At 41.5% G+C, this 14,803-nt stretch overlaps 1 long non-coding RNA gene across 1 annotated transcript in view; it reads right to left on the reverse strand.

Moving 5' to 3' along the window:
- Nucleotides 1–814: 814 nt before the first annotated feature.
- LOC138774000 (uncharacterized) overlaps nt 815–14,803 on the reverse strand; it is a 40,525-nt gene continuing 26,536 nt past the window's right edge. The window contains exons 3-5 of the long non-coding RNA XR_011360239.1: nt 9,080–9,151; nt 6,049–6,105; nt 815–1,059 (exon numbers count right to left, since the gene is read on the reverse strand). This is a non-coding gene — a long non-coding RNA (uncharacterized lncRNA). The remainder of the gene's footprint in view (nt 1,060–6,048; nt 6,106–9,079; nt 9,152–14,803) is intronic.

The raw sequence follows: 14,803 nt of genomic DNA on the forward strand, positions 1-14,803 counted from the left end.
AGTCCGACACTGCTGTACAGTATCATACTTATAATATCACATAGCCAGCTGTTTCTAAATCTTTGTTTCATTTGTTTTACATGTTATTCAGAATAAAAAAAAATATTTGGGGGTGGGAAACCAATTGTCTGCATTTCATTAATTTGTTATGGGAAGTTTTGCTTTGGTGATAGAGTGGATTTGCATTACAAGCCCGGTCCCGGAACGAATTATGTTTATAATTCACGACACCACTGTACTTTACTCAGATCATGGTAGCAATATTATTTGCATACAGCCCCCTGTAGGTAGATTTTCTGTCCCTGTTTGGGGATTTGTTTTTAATCATGTTCTTTGGTGTTTTTCTTTTATCTTGTCTTGTATGACATTTAATAAAATGATTTATGTGATTTAGTATATACTTAGCATGTGGAGTGCACTCTATCTTTGTGTCTTGTCTTTTCTTATGGATACTTAGATTTGTGATTTGTGATACTTGTGAGACATTTTGAGTGGCATCCCTTTTCTGGATAATATACACTTATACAGGTTGAGCCCCCTCTATCTACTAGAGTATTGTATAGTATAGTATAGTTCCAGAGTAAGCACACATAAAATAATTGGCAATAGGCAATATGCAGATGTAATTATAGTGGGGAAGAATACTTTGCATTCATTTTAACCTCAGAAATACATTGACTTATTTGACCTGTGAGAGAAAATCTGTTAAACAGCTGATGTATTCTCCATTTATTCTAGTGAGATCTATAATACAGTAATGTAAATGTACACTTTATATAACCTTAGTGAAATAGAAAAAAACAGAGACCATATATTGTAGAGTTTGTGCTATCAGATTTATAAACATGAAACATCCAGAAAAGTACATACACCCATGTCTACTGGCACACAAGCATACACAAAGTTACACCAGGAAGCAGACAGACATATGATAAGAGACTGAGTCTTGGGAGGCCTCATAGCTGTTTTCTTGACACGTGCTTCTTCAAATCAATTCTGTGTTTGACCTTCCTTTGTCCTCGCCTTTGGAGAATTCTCTTCTGTAGCTTCTGCAGAATCCTAAAAAAAAATACAGCATACATAGTGTTGTAGCGATATAATCATACAGGGCATAAGGCAGGGTGTTTAACATGACCTCTAGGACCTAGCATGAGTATGGTATTTCACTATGCATAGAGATAAATGTTCCATCTTAAAAATAAAAATCATAGTAATAAACCTTACATATCACCAACATAGCCCCTAGCACTTTACAGACGTGGAAAGCAGTAAACATGGCAACTACTGGAGAAGAAACATCTAAAATGTAAGAAGAGAAAACAGAATCAACATTCACAACAGATAGAATTTATACATGGGGGTCATTCATATCTATTTTTAGCCCCTGATTATTACAAATCCATTCATGTTGTTTAATGGATCTGTAAAAATGGATGATAAACTGAGGCAAACAGATGCATCATTCATTTACATTGGCTGCAACAGAAAATTTGTAATATTTGCTTTTTTTAACAGGAGGAAAAAGAGTGCATGTAAAAAAAAAAAAATAACCACAAATTAAACTGAGCAGGATGTCAAATGGAGACCTTTTGCATCCCACAGGAAACTGAATGTAAGGGACCCAGCATACAGATAATAGAGATGTAGGCAAAGAGGTCAAGGTGTACCAAGTCAAGAAGCATAGGAAAGGTTAGAGTACCAGTTTGAAATAAGGGAGAACAACAGATTAAAGTAAATTGAGAAACAATAGATGTTCAGAGAGCAAAAATGAAATGTGAGGGTATAAGAAATAGATAATAGTTATAAAAGCAGACAGATAGGAGAAGATCAGAGACCTCATTCACATTATACATTATAAAGGAAGCATGTGAGACTTCCACTGGTTTATGTGCAGCATGGCTAGAACTTTTATGGTTTTTCTTCACTGTGTGGTAATAGCAGACAGTGAACTGGAACAAAGTATATCTAGGTTTAGTTTAATCTAGCAAAATGATAGAGAAAGGCGGCACTCCGGACTTAGTGAATAAAAGTGGTTTGGTTTATTCACCCAACATGCAACGTTTCAATCTTCTCAATGAGATCTTTGTCAAGCTTGACAAAGATCTCATTGAGAAGATTGAAACGTTGCATGTTGGGTGAATAAACCAAACCACTTTTATTCACTAAGTCCGGAGTGCCGCCTTTCTCTATCATTTTGCTAGATTGACATCGGGACCTGGGTCTGGGACCGTGAGGCTGTGCACCCTACCTGAGCCTTGAGCCTACACTGTGCCGTTCTGCAAAACAATTTTTAGGTTTAGTTGAAAGAGTTAGTCCAAAACCCAAATTGCTTAGGGAGGTGACATTGGGATGGGTGAGTGATAGAGCTACTCACTCATCCATGTGGTCAGTGGCAGGGCGGGCATTAGCATCCAGCAAACCCGGGTAAGTGTTGGGGTTCTCTGCTTCTAGGGAACCCACTTGGCCACTGTGTGCTGAACTAGAGGTTTGGAGAAGTGCGTTTTGCACAGCTGTCATGCAGTGAATATGCTGGCATCCACGCTCCCCTCCCTAAAGCACTGTTGATCTATTTCTACACATTATGAAATAAAAAAAAGTCAAGCAACTTATTGGTGAGTGCACCTCCAGTTTTTTTCCTAGGTGGGATGTACACTTGAATTGTGGATAATGGCATTACCATAGTAAGTGAGGTATGGGCACCCAAAATGGTTGTGACCAAGGATCCGAGGATACCTTAGGAATAGTGCTGATTGCTATTTCTTTAATAGACCACTGAAATCTGGAGCCGGCTATCTATCTATCTATCTATCTATCTATCTATCTATCTATCTATCTATCTATCTATCTATCTAGCAGCGCAGAGTCCACAGCACACCAGCGTAAATGAGGCAGTTGTAGTTTATTCCATAAAGTGCAAAGAGCAAAACAGGGTGCTCCTTGTACTTTATGGAATAAACTACCACTGCTTCATTTATGCTGGTGTGCTGTGGACTCTGCGCTGCTAGATACCTGGGATCCCCTGCCAAGGGACTTACTACCTCAAGCACCCGCAACATTGGTTTTGGAAACACTGCCTCCTCTGCCATCTATCTATCTATTTAATTTTTTGTCTCCTATAATCTATCTATCTATCTATCTATCTATCTATCTATCTGTCCCCCATGTTTTCACCATCACAAGTAAGGACAGAGCTACCAGAACAAGTTACTGCAAAGTGGCCATGTTTAGTTGTGGCGGCATCACTATGACAACCACAGACACTGTAACACAATCACTGACGGTGGCAGAGCTGTTGTAGGACATGTGCAGGTTGTGTTAGTGTAGTGAACCATATTAGTCCCTTTTTGGTCCTCCCAAAAAGTTGGGAGGTCTATGCTGGTTACAAGGTCAGTCTCATATATCACATCTACAACTACCTGTGTATTTTTTTTATTTTACTACCTGATCAAGCTTTTTATTTATTGTCCTAACCATAAGCTGCTTTCTTGGTCACAAATGTGTTTAAAGACCTCTGCAGTAAAGACCATTGCCAGTCATTAATATGTAAATACTTTAGATCACGGTAGTAACCATGGCAACCATGGCCTATACGGACAATGGCTTATGTCATAAAGAAGGTTCCATAAAAGAAAGAAATCCTGCCTGGTCAGCGCCATCTTGGATCAGCCAGAGGACCTTGGGCTTGACTACTTTTCTTTCCACTCCCCTTGAATGTAATTTCAAAGGTCTAGCAGAGAAACTTTTGAAATGAAAAGGGGTTGTCTTCTTTAGCCTGCCCCTTTAACCGAGTCTCCACCTTTATGAGAGTTAGACCTGGATCTGTAAGGGAGAAGAGGTACTTCCACCCAGCCATTAATAAGGTGACAGGCATGGCAACCAGATCTCTCTCACAAATGCGGTGTAATATATTTGCGGTCTATTTTTGTTATGTAAAAATATTGGAATTCTTAAACTATATTATATTGGTATAACCCTCTAAGCCCAAGGAAGGGGCAACTCTCCAGCCATGGACCCCTCGAGGTTTCCCCCACAGTTTTTTTTTCCTCACTTGAGTGCTGGAGGGTCACTTTTCGTGAGTCGGGGTTCTACCGTTTAAGTGTTATGAAATTAAAAACAAAATTGTGACCATTTAACACTTAATTACAATGTGTTGTGTCTTTATTTTGTTTGTTTTTTGTTTCTTTCTACTGTATGTGCTTGGAATTTGAGGGTCCGTCACAGATAAAGCTGGACGTCTGCCCACCAAAGAAATACTGCTCTGTTTCATCTTTGGTAGGGGAGCAGCTGATATCTCTTTGTGAGCTCACCATGAAAACTGGACATTCAGGGAAAGGAGCTGGGAATAGAGCCTATTAACTTTATTACCCAACTGATCAGTGCCCTGTGCCCTGAGGAGGATATTTAGGACACATCACACTTTTATCTGTATGTGTGTATGTATGCTATATAGTATTGGTGCAACGGTTAGTTTACACTTATTGTGGCAGTCAATGCCTACAGAAAGTGTAACACTACTTTCCAGGTTGTTGAATCTTATACACACTCTCTATATAGATACTGTTATGGCCCTATTCCACCAACAGATCTGACGACAGATTATCTGCCAAAGATTTGAAGCCAAAAAGAGGAGAAATCCAGTCTTTCTTTTATGACCTGTTCTCTGATTATAGTCTGTTCCTGGGGTTGGCTTCAAATCTTTGGCAGCTAATCTGTCGTCAGATCTGTTGGTGGAATAGGGCCTTAAGTCGGTGTGTAAGGCAAATTTGCCTAAATATGTAGATTTAGAAATTTGCACTTTTAGGATAAAACGGTAAATTTTTCAACTTCCCAGGCATTCTCATCCAGCTTTTTTTAGCTCCTGGATAACAAATCTGACTAGGTATGCTGGGTTACAACTAGTAATGAGCGAACATGTTCAGAAATGTTCGTATGTTCGTTCGAACATGACACTAATCGCTGATCACGAACAATTTGTTAGATGATCGGAATGGTTATAACGATCATTTTCAAACATATTCGAACTTGCAAACTTAAGCAACTGCATAATTTACGATTTGCGCCTGATAATCTGTACACATGTGCATAACTCTAGACTAAAACGTACGCAATCTGTGCGCAACTGAGTACGCGAATGAATGCAAATGCACTAGGTAATTTACGATTTGCACCTGATCTGCACGCATGTGCATAGACCAAAACGTACGCTTCTACTGTATGTTCGTTAATTGTTCATGAATGTTCAGCGTGCACGAACTAATAGGTTCGTATTCGGGATCCAAAACGAACAACGGGATGTTCGCTCTTCACTAGTTACAACGATTGTGGAGCTGTGATAAAGGATAGATTGATCATGTAAAATATCCAGGATTAGTCCACCAGCAAAAGATTTCACTGGCATTAGAACTCCCAGAAGGCATAGATATCAGGTCCTATGTCCACATATGATCAGTTCAGTGGTGCTTAGCTTGGTTATAATAAAGAGAACAAATGAAGAAAGATAATGTCCATCAGCACTCACCATAAAACTTGATCTCTATTTAATATCCAAAAAACATACAGAACAGGAACATGGAGACACCTCTCTTCAAAGCCTCAGCCAACGGCCGTTTCACGCTTCCCATTGCTATCTCGAGGCATTGATTTATCAAGATATACTTTATAGTAAGATTCTGTTTGTTTACCATAGCAATAACCCAGAGATGAGCTTTTATATATTAAAGGCAATATCCAAGATTAGAAAAAGATACTTTTTTTGGACCCAACAGCACTACCCCTGAGGGTGATATGAGTTTAGCTCTATTCACTTCAATTGAACTGAGTAAAACTACAGCCAATCTGAGGACAAAAGGGGTGTTGTTTATGGAAAGAAGCAGCCATGTGTCCCATAGTTTCTAAGCCTGGATAACCCCTTTAATGAGCTCCGGTAACATGAAAGCTGGACTCCGGCAGCTTGAATAATCTAAATTTAAACTAGAATTTAAATTTAAACACCTAGAATTGTGTAAGGAGGACCAATCTATAGAGAAATGAACATGATACTTCCCTTACCTGTATGATATTCTCCTCTCCTGTGCTTGGGAGAGACTTCTGAGTAGTGTGGAATGCCTAAATGTAGACAGAACACGTGTGAACAGAAATTTGTGCTTTAATTAGTCAAGATTTATGTATTATTAAAATTAATAAAATGTTGAGGTGTACCTCACACTAGCGCGACACTCTATTATGCTGCTCTACGTCAAAAAAATGAACACCCGTCAGTTCATTAGGGGTTAAAATATGACAAAATAAAAATTGACAATGAGCGCAATATTAGGCAATCCTAGGTATATAGTGGTAGTATATTAAACCATGCAATGAAAAAGGAATGAATTAGGTTGGTTACCTGATTATCCTTCTCACACTATTGCTCGTGGTATTCACTGTGTGCCGTAGAACCAGTATCCGTGGAACCAGTATCCGTATTGGTTGTATGTCCTTTCTAAGATGCTTAATACCGTATGCTTTGCAGCAGGGTGATGAATGTAACCTTTGCTGGAGGTGCCCCGGCCGGCGGCACTACTCCGCAGTTGGTTACGTAGGTGATGACAATTCAAAAAATGTTTTTCCCGGGAGTCGAGTGACGTCACTACTAGTACGGGTGCTTGGAGAGGCAAAAAAGATAATCAACGCGTTTCAGCAACAATATCGGTTGCCCTCGTCAGGATTATGCTGCGGCCCCGTGTATCTCCCTATAAGTAAGGGAGATACACGGGGCCGCAGCATAATCCTGACGAGGGCAACCGATATTGTTGCTGAAACGCGTTGATTATCTTTTTTGCCTCTCCAAGCACCCGTACTAGTAGTGACGTCACTCGACTCCCGGGAAAAACATTTTTTGAATTGTCATCACCTACGTAACCAACTGCGGAGTAGTGCCGCCGGCCGGGGCACCTCCAGCAAAGGTTACATTCATCACCCTGCTGCAAAGCATACGGTATTAAGCATCTTAGAAAGGACATACAACCAATACGGATACTGGTTCCACGGATACTGGTTCTACGGCACACAGTGAATACCACGAGCAATAGTGTGAGAAGGATAATCAGGTAACCAACCTAATTCATTCCTTTTTCATTGCATGGTTTAATATACTACCACTATATACCTAGGATTGCCTAATATTGCGCTCATTGTCAATTTTTATTTTGTCATATTATTAAAATTGTTGTTAGGCCAGGTTCATATAGTGCAGTTTTGGATGGGACTTTCTTTAAAATACTGATACAATATAGGGTTTTCTCTTCAAAATAAAAGCAGGAAGCGTTTCTCAAAAGGCACCGTATAGTACACTGTTGGGATCGGGGCAGCAGGGAATTGGGGCAGGTGAGTATAATTTCTAATTTTTATGTCATCCAGAGTCAATTGGGAAAATTTGGTGGCGGTGGACAATCCTTTTAAGGCTAGACCCACACACACTGGATTTGCTGCGAAATCTGCTGTGGATCCCTTGCCTGTCATTTTCAATCAGATTACATACTCACAGTGAGATTGAAATGACAGCCCCCTTAACCTCCCACCAGCGGGAGCATACATTGCCTGCTCCACAATCCAGCTTGCTTCAGGGACTCCTGGCGTCTGAACGTCCCGCTCAGCCAGTTAGTGGCTGTGGTGTGGGGCATCACACTGATTGGCTGAGCACGACGTTCAGCTGGGAACCCCCGAACAACTATGCCTAGTCAGGCTTCACAGCTTGCCCTTGGTCTTAGTCTTGATACAAGGAATCACTTGCTCAGGGTCTGTCATTAGTATCCACATGTTAAAAACAGTGATCTTTATAACAACAATTAAAATTGAAGACTGGTAGATCCCTGGACCTGTGACACTTTCAAGCAGTATAGCTCTAAGGGCCATATTAGATGATCCAACCCATGGGGTAAGTAAGTGCCTATTACACGGCTCAATAATCATGCGGGCAGGGCTGCACAGACATCATTAGTGATGTCCATGCAGCTCTTGCTTAAAAGGGGTACTTTGGCATCAGTATACAGAAAATAATAAGAATGGTATTCTTACCTCTCGCAGCAGTGGTGGGTGGTCCGCTCAGCTAATCATTGACTGAGATGGGACAGCACTGCAACCAGTGATTGGCTGAGTGGCTGTCACAGCAGAGACAGGTTTTCCTGTGGCCGTGGCGACTGTGGTCAGCTGGGAATCCAGAGACAAGGAGCAATGCATGGCCGACAGGCAATGATTTTTTTACATATTAAAGGACAACAATCAGCTGATAAGCAAACAATTGATCACTCTGTGACTGATGGTTGTCTTTCACCAGATAATTACTCAGTGTAATGCTGGGTTTACATGGAGCGATTATCGTGCGAATTTGAACGATAACGACCGAATTAGAACGATAATCGTACGTGTAAACGTGGCGAACGATCGGTAAATCATTCATTTTGATCTTTTAACAGGTTCTTAAATCGTCGTTCGCAAAAAATTCGCCAATCGTTCCGTGTAAACAGTCGTTTACTGAATTTTCCTCCGAATTATCGCTCCGTGTAAACCCAGCATAATAGGGCCTTATGGAGTGGTCAGGCAATTAGTGACCACAGTGGTGACCCGAGCTGCTGATTGACTGAGTAGGTAATTCCTTGCGTCAAGGATAAGACCAGGAAGTGCTATGTAATGGGGAATGGTGGTGGGGAAGATTTTTATTGTTCTTGGTCACATTTATTTCTACAAAGAATTTTCTAAGCATCCCTTTTCATATAAAAAAAATGTAACCCCATAAAGTAAATAAGCTCATAAATGCAATTCTCCAGTGCTATAAAATACTCTGTTATTATAAAATAATGTCCATTATTAGTCATTAAAGATGGCTGCCCAAAAAACAAAACAAAAAACGGACATCATTTTGACGTTGTATGAACATAGCCTCATTCTGTCATGTTTAACAGTGATTTAGTGTATATTCCATACTAGTGGTGTAAAATCTAAGAATGTGATGTGTATGATAACATAACATTGCTTTGTAGTCCAGACATTTGTTCATGTGCCTCAGGCCATAACGTTTAAAGTGATTCACTGAGGGAAATTTTACCTTTTTTGCTTGCTGTATTTCCTCTGTGGATTTTGATCGTCCCTTCACTGCATGCTTCTGGGGAGAGGAGGCCTGCACACAAAATTCAATGCTGTAAGATTAAAACTACATCAACAATAAGGAGAAGGTAAACGCTTCTCTAAAATCTAGGTTAATTTGCTAATTAATTCACTGAAAATGAACATTACAATTTTCCAGGGATTTTATGTATCTGCGCGGCAGCAGTAAGTATTTCCAGTCTGTTTGCTAAATACACTTCACAGTCTCGGTGAAGTTTATTCCAAATGATTCAAGGTCCCTTCCAGCAGTCAGCCAGCAATCACCCATAATGCAGTACCTGCCTGCTCTCCCTGGATTTCTGTCTCATGTTTTGGGCTCCGAATCCTCGTTATCTCCAGCAGCTTCCCAGATATTAATGGATTCTTGCTGTTAAAATGAACTTTTTTTTTTCTTATTACAATATTTTCTGTCTAGTTTTTCCACATCCGGTCAAGCAAAGTTCCCTGCTCATGCTTAAAGGGGTTATCCAGCGCTACAGAAACATGGCCACTTTCTTTCAGAGACAGCCCCACTCTTGTCTCCAGCTTGGGCGGGATTTTGCTGCTCAGTTCCATTGGAGTGAATGGAGCTTAATTGCAAACAGCACCTGAACTGGAGACAAGAGTCCTGTTGAAAGTGGCCATATTTTTGTAGCACTGGATAACCCCTTTAATTTTAGATTGTAGGTGCTAGCGGGCAGGGTCCTTTATCCCTATGTACCATGTGCCAGTCTGCCATTTGCCTTATTCATGTAACATGTTTTGATTTGTAATGTTCTGTTTGTCACCTCCTATCAATTGTATAGCGCTCTGAAATCAAGAGCGATTAAAAAAAAATGTTAATAATCATAATAAAAAAAAAAAATCATCAAACAGAAGTAAGCTATAATAATGATGTACACACAAAATAACTAAATGATGAAGGCAATTATTTATTTACAGGCACTTTTACTGGTCATAAAGGGTAAAAAATACATTATAAATCCTACATAATTTTTATATGATATTGTAAAAATGTTTATATCTAATGGAAAAGTTACACAGCTCTGTTCACATTTACATTTGCGTTTAGCATTTGCTTGTGTAGGATTATATCATCCTTTGTCATACCTTACACCAAACTATAGATTAAAGGGGTAGTGCGGCGCTAAAAAATTATTTACAGAATAACACACATTACAAAGTTATACAACTTTGTAATGTATGTTATGTCTGTGAATGGCCCCCTTCCCCGTGTCCCACCACCCCTGCCCGTGTACCCGGAAGTGTGGTGCATTATACATTACCTGATCTGTGTCGAGGGCCTTCCGCCATCTTGTGTCAAACGTCATCTTCGGACGGACGGCCGAATCGCAGCCGCCCATCCCCCCTCCGCCGCGTCACAACTGTGCTCAGCCGCGATTGGCTGAGCACAGTTATGCTCAGCCAATCGCGGCTGAGTGGCTGATGACGCGGTTGTGTCATCAGCTGCTCAGTGGCGATTGGCTGAGCACAGTTATGCTCAGCCAATCGCGGCTGAGCATCGGATGATGCTGCAGAGGGCGGCCGGCATTCGGAACAGACGGAGCTGTTCGCCGTCCGCCCGAAGAAGACGTCACTCGCTGAAGATCGGAGACGGGTGTCAGCACGTGACAGGTGAGTATAGCGCACCACACTTCCGGGTACACGGGTGGGGGTGGTGGGACACGGGGAAGGGGGCCATTCACTAACATAACATACATTACAAAGTTGTATAACTTTGTAATGTGTGTTATTCTGTGAATAATTCTTTACCGCCGCACTACCCCTTTAAAGAGAAACTAACAGCAGGTTAGAAGATTCTAACTTGCAGTTATATTCTCTCAGGGTCAGGGATACTAAGAATAATTTATTTTTCTTATCTTCATCCTTAGGGTTCTTCTAGACAGGCTGATGACGGCCCGATCAAAAATGTAAACGAGCGCCAATCTGCTAGATTGGTCCTTGTTTATTGAGCCTTTTACACGGCTCGATAATCATTTAGCAAGGTCTGCACAGACATCATTACCGGTGTCCATGCAGCCCTAGCCCTAAATTTTTATACATTACCTCTCCACAGTCCCGGTCTTCTTCTGTCCTCTGATTGCAACCTGGCGCTGCAGCAGCTTCTAATCGGCCCATCTGAGCTGTCAGTCAATCAATTGGCTGAGCGGCCTGCCCAGACAGGCCGCTATGAAGCTGCAGCCACGGCGCTGGGAGTTAAAGCAGAGGTCAGGAGAAGACCGAGACCATGAAGAGGTAATGTATAACAGTGTATTCAATCGTCAGCTGTCGGTTGCACATCACTGTCGGCGACTGATGATTTTTAGTCAAGATCTAAAGACAGGATCAGCCGATGATCATTGTCATCGGCTGATTGTTGTCTCTATTACAATGATTGATAATCGTCCTGATTCAGCCGATTATCGCTTGGTGTAATAGAGCCCTTAGTAATGTGATTGTTAAATCCTTAAAGTATCACTGTTGTTTAATTATTATTTTTTTTTGCACAAATCAATAGTACAGGCAATTTTAAGAAACTTTGTAGTTGGGTTAATTACCCGAAAATGCATTTTTATAATGAAAAAGCAGTTTGAAGCTCTCCCCCCTGTCTTCATGATTGTCTATGGAGAGGGGAGGGGTTGAGGGAGATGAGGCACCAAAACAGGACAACAAAGAGTTAATTTACAGCTACATCACTGGCTATCTCCTTTGACAGTAAGCACTGACCTCTCTGACCTCTGAATACCAGCTTCACGCAGCTTCCCACTGTGTAATCCTTTGTTCTCTGCTCTCTACTGCTGACTAATCTCCCTTCTCTCTCCTCCCCCTCCCTTCTTCATAGAACAGACAGGGCCCTACTGTGTAAAAGAGTTGAGATTTCCTGATAATGAACAGTGGATGAGAGAGAGGAAGGGAGGGGGGACCTGGGGAAAGTCTTTTTGAATGCAGATAATGGCATATTTGCCTAATAAACCCAATTACAAAGATTCTTGAAATTGCCTGTTCTATTGATTTCTGCAAAAAAAAAAAAAAAAAACAACAACAGTGACACATTAATTTGTTCATATAATTTTGATGAGGAGACAGCAGGCACGTATGGCAGATCAGTACACCAATGGCCATATTACTGACCCCAGTTCACCTAACTGCTAAATGTACACAATAATATTACTAAGGATTTAACAGAAACGAGCTGAGGATGAAAATAAGAAATTGATCTTCATTTTCAGTGTACCCAGCCTATAGGAACGTAAGAGCAGGTTAGAATATTCTAAAGGGTATTTCTATCTAGACATATATGACATACCTAGAGGCTATGCCATAACTGTCTATTATTATTATTTTTTATTATTATTATTATTATTATTATTTATTTATTTATAAAGCGCCCTTAATTCCAGAGCGCTATACAATCGATAGGGGTAACAAGCAGGAACAATACAAGATCAGAACACATTACATGAAGGCAAAAGACAGACTGGAACATGGGGGAAGGGGACCCTGCCAGCGAGGGCTTACAATCTATAACTGTCTAAGTGAGTTGAGGTTACTGGACCTGCCAAATAGGCCACAACAGTGTCCCATCTGGCACAGTGATTGTCTGACTGGGCAGGACCTGCACCAAGCTCTTGTCTCGGAAGCAAAAGGAATACAGGAGATGGGGAGACCAGAATGAGTTGAATGGAAACCGCAGGGTTGCCAACAGTCCAGAAATTTCTGGAAAATCTGTGAAAAAAGTACAGGCGACTGTGAGACACTGTGATGCACTTTAGCAGATCATTGTGATTGTTATTATCATTTTACAGCTCAGAGTAAATTCATATATATATATATATATATATATATACAGTGGTACCTCAGTTCTTGAACTTAATTTGTTCAGGAAGGCAGAACCGAGCAGTGTTTTCCCATAGGAAATAATGTAAATGTGTTTAATTGGCTCCAGCAGCCACCAATAATTACCTACAGTACCCCTATATTACAATGAAAAGTGACCAGTTTAATCTCTACAGCACATTACAGAACAGCACCATAATGTACCATACAGCACCGCACTGTGTCTACCCACCCCAGCACTTTAATGGATGGGAAATGGTGGTACACTGACTGTACTACTACTGTACTGTATATACACTCCAGCAGTCTTATCCAGTACTGTACTGTATGTGAAGCCTCACCAGTGCTAAACTCACCAGGTACAACCCCCCATCCACCATCGCAAAAACGTTCAGATACTGAGCAAAGTTTGAATTCTAAATGTTACTTCCAGGTAAAATTTTCGCTCGAATACCACGGTATTACTGTACTTCAAGACTAGGTGCCCGAAAAGTGTTTGAAAACTGAGTAGAGTTTGAGAACCAAAGCAAACTTTCCTTGAAAATACAGTTTGAGGTCTAAGCAGTTTGAAAACCGAGCAGTTTGAGAACTGAGGTACCATTCAGGGCCGTTTTAATACATTGGTGGGCCCGGTGCACAGCCCTCAAAAGTGCCCCCCCCCACTTCCCTTTTGGCACATTGTATAATGCTCTGAATTTGCCCCCACACTGTATCAAGAGCCCCAATACATACAGTAGTTACCTTATAACACTATTTCCACCATACAGTGATTACATATTACGTAAAAACTGCACTAAACAAAACAGAAAGATATCACCAATGATACCATTACATAATACCGCCACATCATGACCCCTAACACTACAACCCTATAACAGAGTGCAAATACATCCAGTGACTCACCGGGGGCATCTTCTCCGATCAGAGTCTGTCACCTTTTCTTTTTCTCTCCATCCAGCCTGGGCCACCTTGAAGTCTCCTCCTGGCTGTGAATCTTCTCTCCAGAATCTGCCAGACAAATATTTTAGGCTCCAACACATACAGTAGTTAGGTCCCTTGTACCCCTATACAGTAGTTACACCCCTCTGTACCCCTACATAGTTACACCCCTCTGTGCCTCCATAGTTTTAAGGTGTCCCTGTAGTATATAGACCCTCATGTGCTCCTCCAGTTATATACAGCCCTCCTATGCGCTCCCCCATTAGTATATAGCCCCCCCTGTGCACTCTCCCCAGTAGTGAATAGCCCCCCTGTGCTCTCCCACAATAGTATATAGCCCCCCGTGCTCTCCCCCAATAGTATATAGCCCCCCTATGGTCTCCCACAATAGTATATAGCCCCCCTATGCTCTCCCACAATATTATATAGCCCCCTGTGCTCCCCAATAGTATATAGCTCCCTGTGCTCCCCAATAGTATATAGCTCCCCTGTGCTCCCCAATAGTATATAGCTCCCCTGTGCTCCCCAATAGTATATAGCTCCCCTATGCTCCCTAATAGTATATAGCTCCCCTGTGCTCCCCCATAGTATATAGCCCCCTGTGCTCCCCCATAGTATATAGCCCCCTGTGCTCCCCAATAATATATAGCCCCCTGTGCTCCCCCATAGTATAAAGCCCCCTGTGCTCCCCAATAGTATATAACCCCCTGTGCTCCCCAATAGTATATAGCCCCCTGTGCTCCCTAATAGTATATGCGCTCCCCCTCCCATATAACATTGAAAAAAACAAACACTTTTACTCACCTAGGTCTGCGCGTTCCTCTTCTCTTTCCTCTTGTGGCCACACTTCCTGCGGTCACAAGAGGCTGCACTCCCCTTACCCTCGCGCCGACGCTCCAGTGACGTCGGG

Source organism: Dendropsophus ebraccatus, chromosome 1, assembly GCF_027789765.1.
Source record: "Dendropsophus ebraccatus isolate aDenEbr1 chromosome 1, aDenEbr1.pat, whole genome shotgun sequence".
In the NCBI taxonomy this organism is placed as follows: Eukaryota; Metazoa; Chordata; class Amphibia; order Anura; family Hylidae; genus Dendropsophus; species Dendropsophus ebraccatus.